This window comes from Pinus tabuliformis, chromosome 6, assembly GCF_031772625.1.
Source record: "Pinus tabuliformis cultivar Carrire ecotype Pingquan chromosome 6, CPIR1, whole genome shotgun sequence".
NCBI classification, from domain to species: domain Eukaryota; kingdom Viridiplantae; phylum Streptophyta; class Pinopsida; order Pinales; family Pinaceae; genus Pinus; species Pinus tabuliformis.
The window spans coordinates 2,043,222,754-2,043,233,784 of NC_142292.1; the positions used below are offsets into that span (position 1 = coordinate 2,043,222,754).

Below are 11,031 nucleotides of genomic sequence, written 5' to 3' on the forward strand. Positions count from 1 at the left end.
TGGAGCTGCAGGGAGAATTTCGGAAAATTAAACCCCCACATTTCGATGGGGAACAGGAAGAAGCGGCTGAAGCATGGTTAATTAACATGAACAAATATTTCCAGTTGTACGAGTATGACCATAACTTGAAGGCGCGACTGGCTATTTTCCAGTTACAAGGTAAAGCAACCCTGTGGTGGGAGGAAATCAAGATTGTCAAGGGGGTAAGTGAACGGACCATCACATGGGAGAAGTTTCAGAAATACTTCAAAGAGAGATATCTGACCGAGCGCTTTTACGATGAAAAAGCAAGAGAATTCCATGATTTACGGCTGGGACAACAGACTATGGACGAATTTATTAACCGTTTTACTTCTCTGCTTCGTTATGTACCTTATATTAAGGAGGAAAAAGCCAAGGTGCAAAGGTTTGTGAGCAGCTTACCTCTATATATAAGAGAAAGGATCGAGTTTGACAATCCTAGGACAATGGATGAAGCTATCCGCAAAGCTAGAATCTGTTACCAGCAGAATAAACAGAAGGGGGATGCTCCAAATAAAAGATGGAATGAAAGAAGGGGTAGTCGGATTGTCGGAAATAGCAAAGGAAGTCGCAGCAATGGTGGTAAGGGAGCTGGCAAAGGATTGAACAGCAGAACTGTAGCAAGAGGTGCACCCCGGGCTAGGCCAACAAGTGAGACCAGAGTAAGCGAACAGCCTGTTAGGCCGGAGGGTGAAGGAATGGCCAGACCTCCAGTTCAATGCTGGGGCTGTGGAGGACCCCACTATGTCAAGAACTGCCCACAGCGGAAGGGTACGGACCAGATATCCCAGATTCACGAAGCATCGACCGTTGGGGATGTGGCACGTAGTGTACCAAGGATTAACGCAGCCCTGGATGATCGTCAAGCGGAATACCAGCCGACTATGGTGGAATTTGAAGGTAAAATTTCAAATCTTTCTATAGTTGTTCTCATTGATCCAGGAGCTACTTTAAGTTATATTAGCCCAAAGATAGTAGAACAGTGTAAGTTACAATCTGAAAAATTCAGAAATCCATGGCTGGTACAATTAGCTACGGGAGCCAAGAGACGGGTCTTGGCAAAAATAAATAATTGCTCTTTAACCGTAGCAGGACAGCCAATAGTAGTAGATCTGAATGTACTACCGTTGGGTTCATATGACATCCTGATTGGGATGGATTGGCTAGAGAAACACTGGTCATTAGTAAACTGCAAGACTAAAACCATCTACTATAAGGATGACCTTGGGGAGCAGCAAGAACTGCAAGGGATCAAGCACCCCGTGCAGATCCGACCCATTACAGCATCCCAGCTAGCTAAATGCATCAAAAAGAAATGTCAGATTTATGCCATTCAGGTGGGCTACGCAAATCAGAAGGATAAAACAGCTACGCTGGACAACATTCCAGTAGTACAAGAATTCGCAGATGTTTTTCCAGAGGAGATACCGGGGTTGCCACCTAAAAGAGATGTAGACTTTACCATCGAATTGACCCCGGGGGCAGCACCAGTGTCGCGGGCACCTTACCGAATGAGCGTACCAGAATTAACAGAATTAAAAATGCAACTGCAAGAGCTGCTAGACAAAAATTACATTCGCCCCAGCGTATCACCATGGGGAGCCCCAGTGTTATTTGTCAAAAAGAAAGATGGAACTCTTCGGATGTGTATCGACTATCGTCAGCTGAATAAGCTCACGATCAAAAATAAATATCCTTTGCCTCGGATTGATGAACTTTTCGATCAAGTGAAGGGGGCAACGGTGTTCTCTAAGATCGATTTGCGATCTGGTTATCACCAGATTAGAATCAAAGAGGAAGATATCGCTAAGACAGCTTTCAGAACACGGTATGGGCATTACGAGTTTGTGGTGCTACCTTTTGGTTTGACCAATGCACCTGCTACCTTTATGTGTTTGATGAACAGTGTGTTTCACAGGTTCTTGGATAAATTTGTGTTGATATTTATTGATGATATTCTGATCTATTCCCGATCGAGGGAGGAGCATGAGGAACATCTTAGAGTGGTACTACAAACTCTGCGGGAACATCAGTTATATGCTAAGTTTAGTAAGTGTGATTTCTTCAGGGAAGAGATACAATACTTAGGCCATATAATCACCAAGGAGGGGATTGCAGTAGACCCTGAAAAAATAAGGACTATAATGGAATGGCCCATACCAAAGGATGTGGCAGATATTAGGTCCTTTATGGGGCTAGCTGGCTATTATAGAAGGTTCGTGGAGGGTTTTTCAAGGGTAGCATACCCTATCACCTCCTTACAAAAGAAAGGGAAGGTATTCAAATGGACCCCGGAGTGTCAGCGGAGCTTTGAGCAGCTTAAACATTTACTCACCACCGCACCCATTTTGAGTATAGCTGATCCTAATAAGGATTACGTGGTATGTACTGACGCAAGTAAGGAGGGTGTGGGCGGAGTATTGATGCAGGAAGGAAGAGTAATTGCATACGAATCAAGAAAACTAAAGGAACATGAGCAGAAATACTCTGCCTACGACTTGGAGTTGGCAGCCGTTATACACGCACTGAAGATGTGGCGACATTACCTCTTGGGAAGGAAATTTCTGTTGTTAACAGACCATCATAGCCTAACAAACTATTTCAGCCAACCCACCTTAAATACGAGGCAAGCCCGTTGGGCGGATTTTCTAAGTGGTTTCGATTTTGAAATTAAACACTTAAAAGGGAAGGAGAACCGTGTAGCTGATGCGTTGAGTCGAAAGGTGCAGTGCTTGTGCAAAATTTCGGTCAGTAAATGGCAGAATACCTTATTTGAAAAGATAAAAATAGCAGCTGATCAAGATGTTGATTATCAGCAAATTAAACAGCAGGTACAACAACTTTCTGGTAGGGAAACACAGCAGGGATATGAATTAGATGATGCCGGAATGTTGTACTTTAATAAGAGGTTGTATGTACCTAACAAAGATGGTCTTAGAAATCTGATTCTGGATGAATTTCACATCAGCCACTATACCGGGCACCCAGGATACCAAAAAATGGTCACTGCACTTCGAAAAGAATACTATTGGCCAGGAATGAAAAAGAATGTAGCTGAATACCTGGCACGGTGCCTGGAGTGTCAACAGATTAAGGCAGAGCATTTACATCCAGCAGGGCTGCTACAACCCCTACCCATTCCAGAATGGAAATGGGAAACTATTTCCATGGATTTTATAACCGGGTTACCTCGGACAAAGAAAAACAATGATTCCATTATGGTAGTGGTAGATAAGCTGAGTAAGGCAGCACACTTCATACCTGTGCAGTCCACGTATAAGGCTGTACAAATTGCTCATATTTTCATGCAAAATGTGTTCAAACTGCATGGACTTCCGAAGATAATAATATCTGATCGTGATGTTAAGTTCACATCAACTTTTTGGAGAACATTGTTTGCTGAACTGGGAACACAGCTGAACTTCAGCACAACCTATCATCCCCAGACCGATGGCCAAACGGAACGAGTGAACCAGGTGGTGGAGGACATGTTGAGAGCATGTGTAATGTTGAAACCAACTCAATGGGAGGAATATCTCCACCTGGTTGAATTCGCATATAATAATGGGTATCACACGTCAACACAGCTGAGTCCCTTTGAGGTCTTGTATGGGCGGAAATGCCGCACACCCTCAAGCTGGGGTGGACCTGAGGATAGATTAAGATTTGGCCCAGAAATGCTCAAGGAAATGGAAGACATGGTGAAAAAGGTGCGTACCAATTTAAAGGCTGCCCAGGACAGACAAAAAAGTTTTGCAGACCGGAAGAGAAGATTCAAAGAATTTCAGGTCGGAGACCATGTTTTTGTAAGAATTCAAGCCAGAAGGAGTACCTTGCAGTGGAGTGGGTGTGCCAAACTTGCTCCTCGCTATTTTGGACCTTTTCAAATCTTGGCAAGAGTGGGGCCAGTAGCTTACCAACTCGCCCTGCCAAGTCATATTAAGATCCACAATGTTTTCCACGTTTCTGTACTAAAAAAATACGTCTACGATCCTAAACATGTGATCAAATGGCAGGATGTTCGGGTAAGAATTAATCTGGTTGTTCTAGCTAAGCTTTGACCTCAGACAAAAAAGTAACTAGAATTGTTGTTGGTTGCAGGTCGAGCCGGAAGGCGAGGTTCTGGTCGAACCACTGAGCATCCTCGACCGGAGAGAAGTGCGGCTGCGGAAGCGGGTTATTACCCAAGCTAAAGTGCAGTGGCAGCACTATGGGCCTGATGAGGCCACTTGGGAGGATGAGGAACTCCTTAAAGAAGCTTACCCGAACTTGTTTAGGGGAAACAGACATCGGGACGATGTCCAATCACAGGAGGGGGAGATGTGATGACCCCGGAAAATGTAAATGTGGAATTTTACTATGGTAAAAGATAGTGTGGTAGTTTGTTGTTTTTATTTTACAAAAAAAAAAAAAACTCTAATATATTACTTTATTGAGAAATTTAAATATATTTCTTGGAATGTTGGCAGCCTCTTAAAGGAGGATTTTAAAGAAAGAAAATCAGTTATGAAAACTGATTGAAACCACCCTCCCAAATAGGGAAAAGTCCTAGGAGTGGGGGGAAAATTCTGTGCTGTTGGGACAGACAGAAAGATTTTTCCAGGAAAAGGAAAAAGAGGAAAAAACACAAGAAACTGGTTAAGTCTGGTGAGGACCAGATAACCAGGCACAAGGTGCATATATCTTGTTGAGGGCTGTAGGCCTGCAAGATAGCTCGGGGGGAGAATCTAGTCTTATAGATGGATCTCAAGGTTGGGTGGTAAGAGCGAATTCGGAATGCAGGTGAACTTACTGAAGTGCCTATTTACAACACTGGCGAACCAGGTACGAGTTCATATTGCAGAGAAATTAATTAAGTAGTGAATGCTGATTACACAGTGGGTTTACAGTAGTTGAGAAATAAACTTTGTGACCCATATCTTTCATTACTGTCATGCTGTTTAATATAGTTAAATCAGGCGGGTAGATCTACTTTAAATGACAGATTATTTATTGATAGACATTACAAAGGAATAACCAGAGTGACAGGGGTAGCCCCAAGTAAAGAAAACACATAATAAGATAAGCGGTCCAGAATACCGTAGTATGTAACCAGCTGTTAATGTGCCGAGAACAAGCGACAGAGACATTTCAAGTCCCTGTGCAAGGAATGCCGGACTGTAAATCTTCCCATTGAACTCCGACAGAAATGTGATAAGCGAATCTTAAAAACACAAGAGACTGTTGAATCTCAGAATTCAGCACATTATTTAAAAAAAAAAAACTCTGTGATTGCAAGAAATGGTGAAACCATACGATAGACCAGATACAAACTGTCGCCGTTAAGAATAATGCTCAAGCTTATAACCAACGGAGGAATCAAACAAACGCAGATAACCGAAACACAACATCAATAAGTAATCATGTTAGGGTTAATACAATCTCGGAAGGTATGCAACCGTGACTGTGAACACGGCTGTGTGGGAACCCTCCGGAGTAACCCATAACAACAACAATGTGCATGAGCATGCCTCAAAGTAAAACTTCCTAAATTGGTTATAACTCAACTCTACAACTGAAAAAGAAACATTGCGCTACTGCATGTCGGGAACTAACTAAGGCATAGTTAAACAGAGCTGATAACATCATTTAAGCAATATCTGTTCTATGGCATAATTAAACAGAGCCGATAACATCATTTAAGCAATATTAGTTCTATGGCATAGTTAAACAGAGCCGATAACATCATTTAAACAAAATTGTTAACATAAATATAAGTGAATTCGAAAAGAACCATGCCGTCACAGAGACGGACAAGCCTTAACCATATTCGGAGGGCGAGTAATAACATTAACGAGCAATGACATTAGCGAACAATAACATTAATGTACAAAACGCAATCGACCCAGAAGGGGCTCAAATAGAACAACAAACACCGAATGCAAAGATTAGAATGAAGTTCTGATAATATAACTTTGGAAAAACATTTTTATATAATCGAAAACAAAATATGTAGACTTGTCCAGATTGGGGAAACGTTAACAAACAAGTTTGGCATAACGGCCAGCCTATTTACAGTCTGCACATATATATATACACAGAGGCATTAAAGCCCAAAAATCCCGAAAGGGCAAGATTGCCCGAACCAAATCAACAGTCAAACGAGACTTAAACACAGAAGATCTGCCGTATCTCATATCTCACCAGAGCAGGTCGAGGATATAAACCCTAAGATTAAGAAATACATACAAGCCGTGAGGATCCCCTCAGGAAATACCTCAACAAGACTGTAACGAGAGGAAAACAAACATTAGAAAATAGACTGCAATAATCACAAGTTATTGATACATTATGGTCGGAGGAGCCTTAGAGCCCTCGCACCCGGTAACAAGGGTCGACCTCTTACCTGGAAGGTGCCGAGAGAGCCGAGGCGCCAGTGCTAACATTCCGCCGTCGGTAAAGGGGCTCCATCTGCATACACTTCCACAGCAAAAGAAAAACCCACAATCAGTATGAGCATTCAGACAAGTGAACATCCATAACTCTGAGCGCGAACAACAGAGATGAAAAGCGGAAGAACATACAAGCAAGCGGAAATGCATTACCTGTGCAAGCTCTCGATGGGCAAACCCACGGCCTCGGTGCTGTCAACAGGATTCAAGGGCGGCGCTGGTGGAATCGAACCGGTGCCTGAGTAACCAGAGAGGAGTCGAGCGGCCCTCATGAAACAAATGAACCCCAGGCTCGTTCCCACGGGCTTAAGTATAAACCCAAAACCCTTGAACTTACCCCAGCCCTCCGATCTGAAGAATAAATCACCGCCGTTGATGCAGCGCGGGAAGCCGGAGCGGGAAGGTCGAGAGGGCGGAACCCGATGTGTCACATGGCCAAGCGGGTGAGCCATGCCACCTGCCGAAATGTGGACGAAGGACATAAATGCAGCTAATAACTCGACGCCGGCAGAGGCTGCGGGTCGGACCAAAAATCACCGTTGCCAATTTAATACACGTCATGTACAGACAAGTCGATGAGCCATAGGGTCGAATATCATTATCATAAGTCCAAAACCATAATCAACATATAACTGTGCAGCATATAAATTAACTTGCAGTAAGGTATAGGGGGGGGTCGTATGTTATTATATAGTTACCGTTTATATCATTTTATTTTATTTTTAATTTATGTATGTATATATATGTTGGGTGTGACAATAAACATGCCAACTCATTATAAAAAATCACCTTATCTTATAAACAAAACTCGAACTCGAAAGTAATTATAGAATCTCTTATAAACAAAACTGTAAAGTAATTATAGAGTCTCTTAACAGAGATCTAATCTCTAAACATGTTTTCCCAATTTAAACACAAAAAAAAAAAAAATCACTTTCATATACTTTTCCGCTTCCCAACATGGGGCATGTGATTTACATTGGTTCCTACAACAGGTATGTCGCCTCTCAACTCCATGTTGAACCCTAAATGCATAATTCTTTATACAGAACATTATTAAAGTATTTTAATTATAAAAAAATATAGTTGGGATGATTTTTTTGTTCTCAATTATTTTATATAATATAATATAAATAAAAATAGAGGAAAAAAAAAGCAAATAAACAAAACAAAACCATTGTAGGTTCGCCTATGAACAACATCAGCATCAATTACACATAAACCCAAAGTAAATAAAAGATAGTCGAATACCTGTTAAACAGAGATCAAAATCCGAACCATCTTAGTTTAAAGAGCCCAGAAACTAGTCCAGAAAATAATGGAAAATCTAGCAAGATTATGATAAAATTAGGCAGAAATATTTAAAAATCTTGGTTACAACTGTTAAACTTCAAGATTATGATAAAAATAGGCAGAAATATTTAAAAATCTAGAAGAAAAAAACCTGACCAACTAGAGTTCACTTTGCCCTCCTTGAACTGTGTAAACTATGTATTGTGCAATGACAAGCCTCAAGCATGCCCCCTTGCCTCCTAGAATTGCGAGGTTGAGAATAACCCCTCCCACTCTTGCCACCCCAAGATATGTGGGTGCCTTCAAAGTAGGAATAGTATCATCATGACTATAATTTGTAAGCCTAGAGGGATGATAACACGATTGCACATCAGGTAGTTGGTTGTATGACTATGCCTGACTCAAGGGAAGGTGATAGTAAGTTGCATGTGGTTGGGTGGCGGTGATGTAACATCATCTATGGTAAATCAAGTATTCCAATATTTTACACCATTGAACATGCCTATCTTTGGTTCGATAGTGAGAGGCATATTCTAGGTGATATGAGCATGCACTGGTCATGCCCAACTCATGAGGTCATGTTAGAGCCACACAACAACTAGTTTTCTTTAGCAGTATGGGACACTCAAATGAAACAAAAATTCTAGCTCAATGACAATTATCCTCATTGCTAAATGACCCTTGAGTTATTATAAGTTTTTCAACCTTTATTTAAAAAATGATAAAATCAAAAGAAAAAATGAATTGCCAATTCATATTTCTCTTAACTCTAGATCTCTCATGCCCCTAGAGGGAACAAATCTCTTATGGTGCACCTTTTATCAAATTTATTCAATTTAAGACAAGTTTGCACCTCAATGGATTTTATGGCTTTCCACCTATAGTAAATTTGGACTTATAATGGATTTTTATAGTAGTTTCATATTTATCTCTCACACTTTCTCTCTATATAAAGCATTGAAAGAATTACACATCTCTTTTGTACAACATTACCATTAAAAAGTTTTAATTGTAATTTTTTTTACTTGCTTTATATATAGAGATATTTTATTTATGATTGATTTATTAGAAATTACATATCTTATAGAAATGTAAAAATAACTTATTTTTAACTAATTTATATAAATATATAAAATTAAAATTAAAATATTGAAATATTTATTTATAATTGACATTCAAATTTTCTTTTTACTATTAATATTGTTTAAAATAAACCTGCCAACTCATTGTTAAAAGACACCTTATCTTATAAACAAAACTCGAAAGTAATTATAGAATCTCTTAAGAGAGATCCAATCTCTAAAAGTGCTTTCCCAATTTAAACAAAGGGAAAAAAAATCACTTTGAGAAACTTTTCAGTTTCCGAGCATGGGACATGTAATTTACATTGCTTCCTCCAACAGGTATGTCGCCTCTCAACTCCATGTTGAACACTAAATGCATAATTCCTTATACAAAACATCATTAAAGTACTTTAATTATAAAAAAAATTGCGCACATAAGGGCCGGCCAGTCTGGATTAGATACTGACACTCTGCATGGTTATGGAGAGTGTCTGGTGGGAGCTGGAGAGGATAAAGGGGTGAGTCAAGAGCTGAGCAGCAGTCCATCTGTTGCGAGCATCCTTGTGCAGACAGCAATTGATGAAGCTCCGGAAATTCGCGGACGCCGTGGGAGGAGGAGACGGGGGATCCCCGTAACAGATTGCGCACATCAGGGACGGCCAGTCTGGCTTCTGGCCGGGCGCCAGAAACGGGAAATGCCCTATATAGCACTCCAGCAGACTCAACCCCAAGCTCCATATATCACCCGCGTATCCGTCATACCGTCCACCGTAGGTCTCGGGGTCGAATCTCTCGGGGCTCATGTATGCGGAGGTACCCACATACGTATTGCAGGGGTCCAATGTCTGAGACAAAATTCTGCTAACCCCAAAGTCTGCAATTTTCACTTCTTGCTTCTTGTTTATGAGCAGATTGGAGGGCTTTATATCTCTGTGCACAATTTTGTGGCGGTGCAGATATCTCAAGCCCTCGGAGACCTGCCTCGCCGCATTCGACAGGAAGCTCTCAGACATCATCTCGGATGTCCTCAGCTCCAGCGACCCTCCGTCCATGTACTCCAACACGAAGTAAATTTCTTCTCCCCTCTCGAAGATCCCGTAGCATTTCACTATATATGGGGATTCCGTCTTCTTCAGAATTTCCATCTCTCGGATTATCTGCCGCCTCACAGTCTCGTCGTGATTGCCATGAATAACCTTGAGGGCATAAAGGGCCGAAGTCTTCTTGTGTCGGACCTTGTACACCTTTCCCCCGCTTCCATGCCCCACAATCTGAATTCGTTCCAACTCTGACAGATTTATCACGTCTTTGGAAGCAGCTGTACTCTGCGGAGGCAGAGGAAGTCGATAAAGCTGAGTCTGTTGGCGCGCGGGGATTGGGATATTCAGCTGCGGATTTCTCCGACCCAACATTTCGTTCATTCAATTAAATTGAATAAAATGGAATGAATGGTTGGATGAAATTGAAGAAACTCTGAAAGAAAATCACAAGGCCAAGCAGGAAGCGTGGTGGAGCCGTTATAAAGAGCACGCACCCCAAAATCAAAAGACCACTCTCACCTCAAAACCAGGTTGGATGCTCAAACAAATCCGAATCCGCCTGAAAAGGGAAGGGAAGTGTCCATGTTGTAACAGCATCAGTCATGATGCCAAAGTGGGGTCCACATGCATCGTGAGTCATCAAACCATTTCCTTGGAAACTTCGACGACCTCATTCATGATGTTTCCTTGAAAGCTTTTCTTGGAAGCTTCGACGACCTCATTCATGATGTTTCCTTGAAAGCTTTTTGGAGAAGCAATGTTCCTATAATTCATCACGCATTATTTACTCCTTTTATTTGTGGGTGTTGGGTCGGATTGCGATTTCTTCACATTATTGGATGGTGATGCGCAAAGTTGAGTATTTATCGATTTTAGATTTTGATGGTATAAGTTGATTTATTTAAATCGTGATAAGAATATTGTATTAATTTAAACAGCAAAATTTATATGGCATAGCAGATTAACTATGAAGGAATATTTGCAATTGATTTTTTCTTAATTAGGATAAGAATATTATATTAATTTAACAACAAAATTAATTTATATGGCGTAGCAAATTTACTACGAAGGAATATTTGTAAGAGAAGTAATATCATTTTTTATTAGGATTTTTATACTTAATTAGGATGAGAATATTATATTAATTTAACAACAAAATTTATATGGCATAGCAATATTCGT

The 11,031-nt window shown here is 40.8% G+C and overlaps 1 pseudogene; it reads right to left on the reverse strand.

The window, feature by feature from the left end:
- Positions 1-9,026: 9,026 nt before the first annotated feature.
- On the reverse strand, positions 9,027-10,424 carry LOC149267454 (mitogen-activated protein kinase kinase 9 pseudogene; annotated as a pseudogene).
- Between the last annotated feature and the right edge of the window lie 607 nt (positions 10,425-11,031).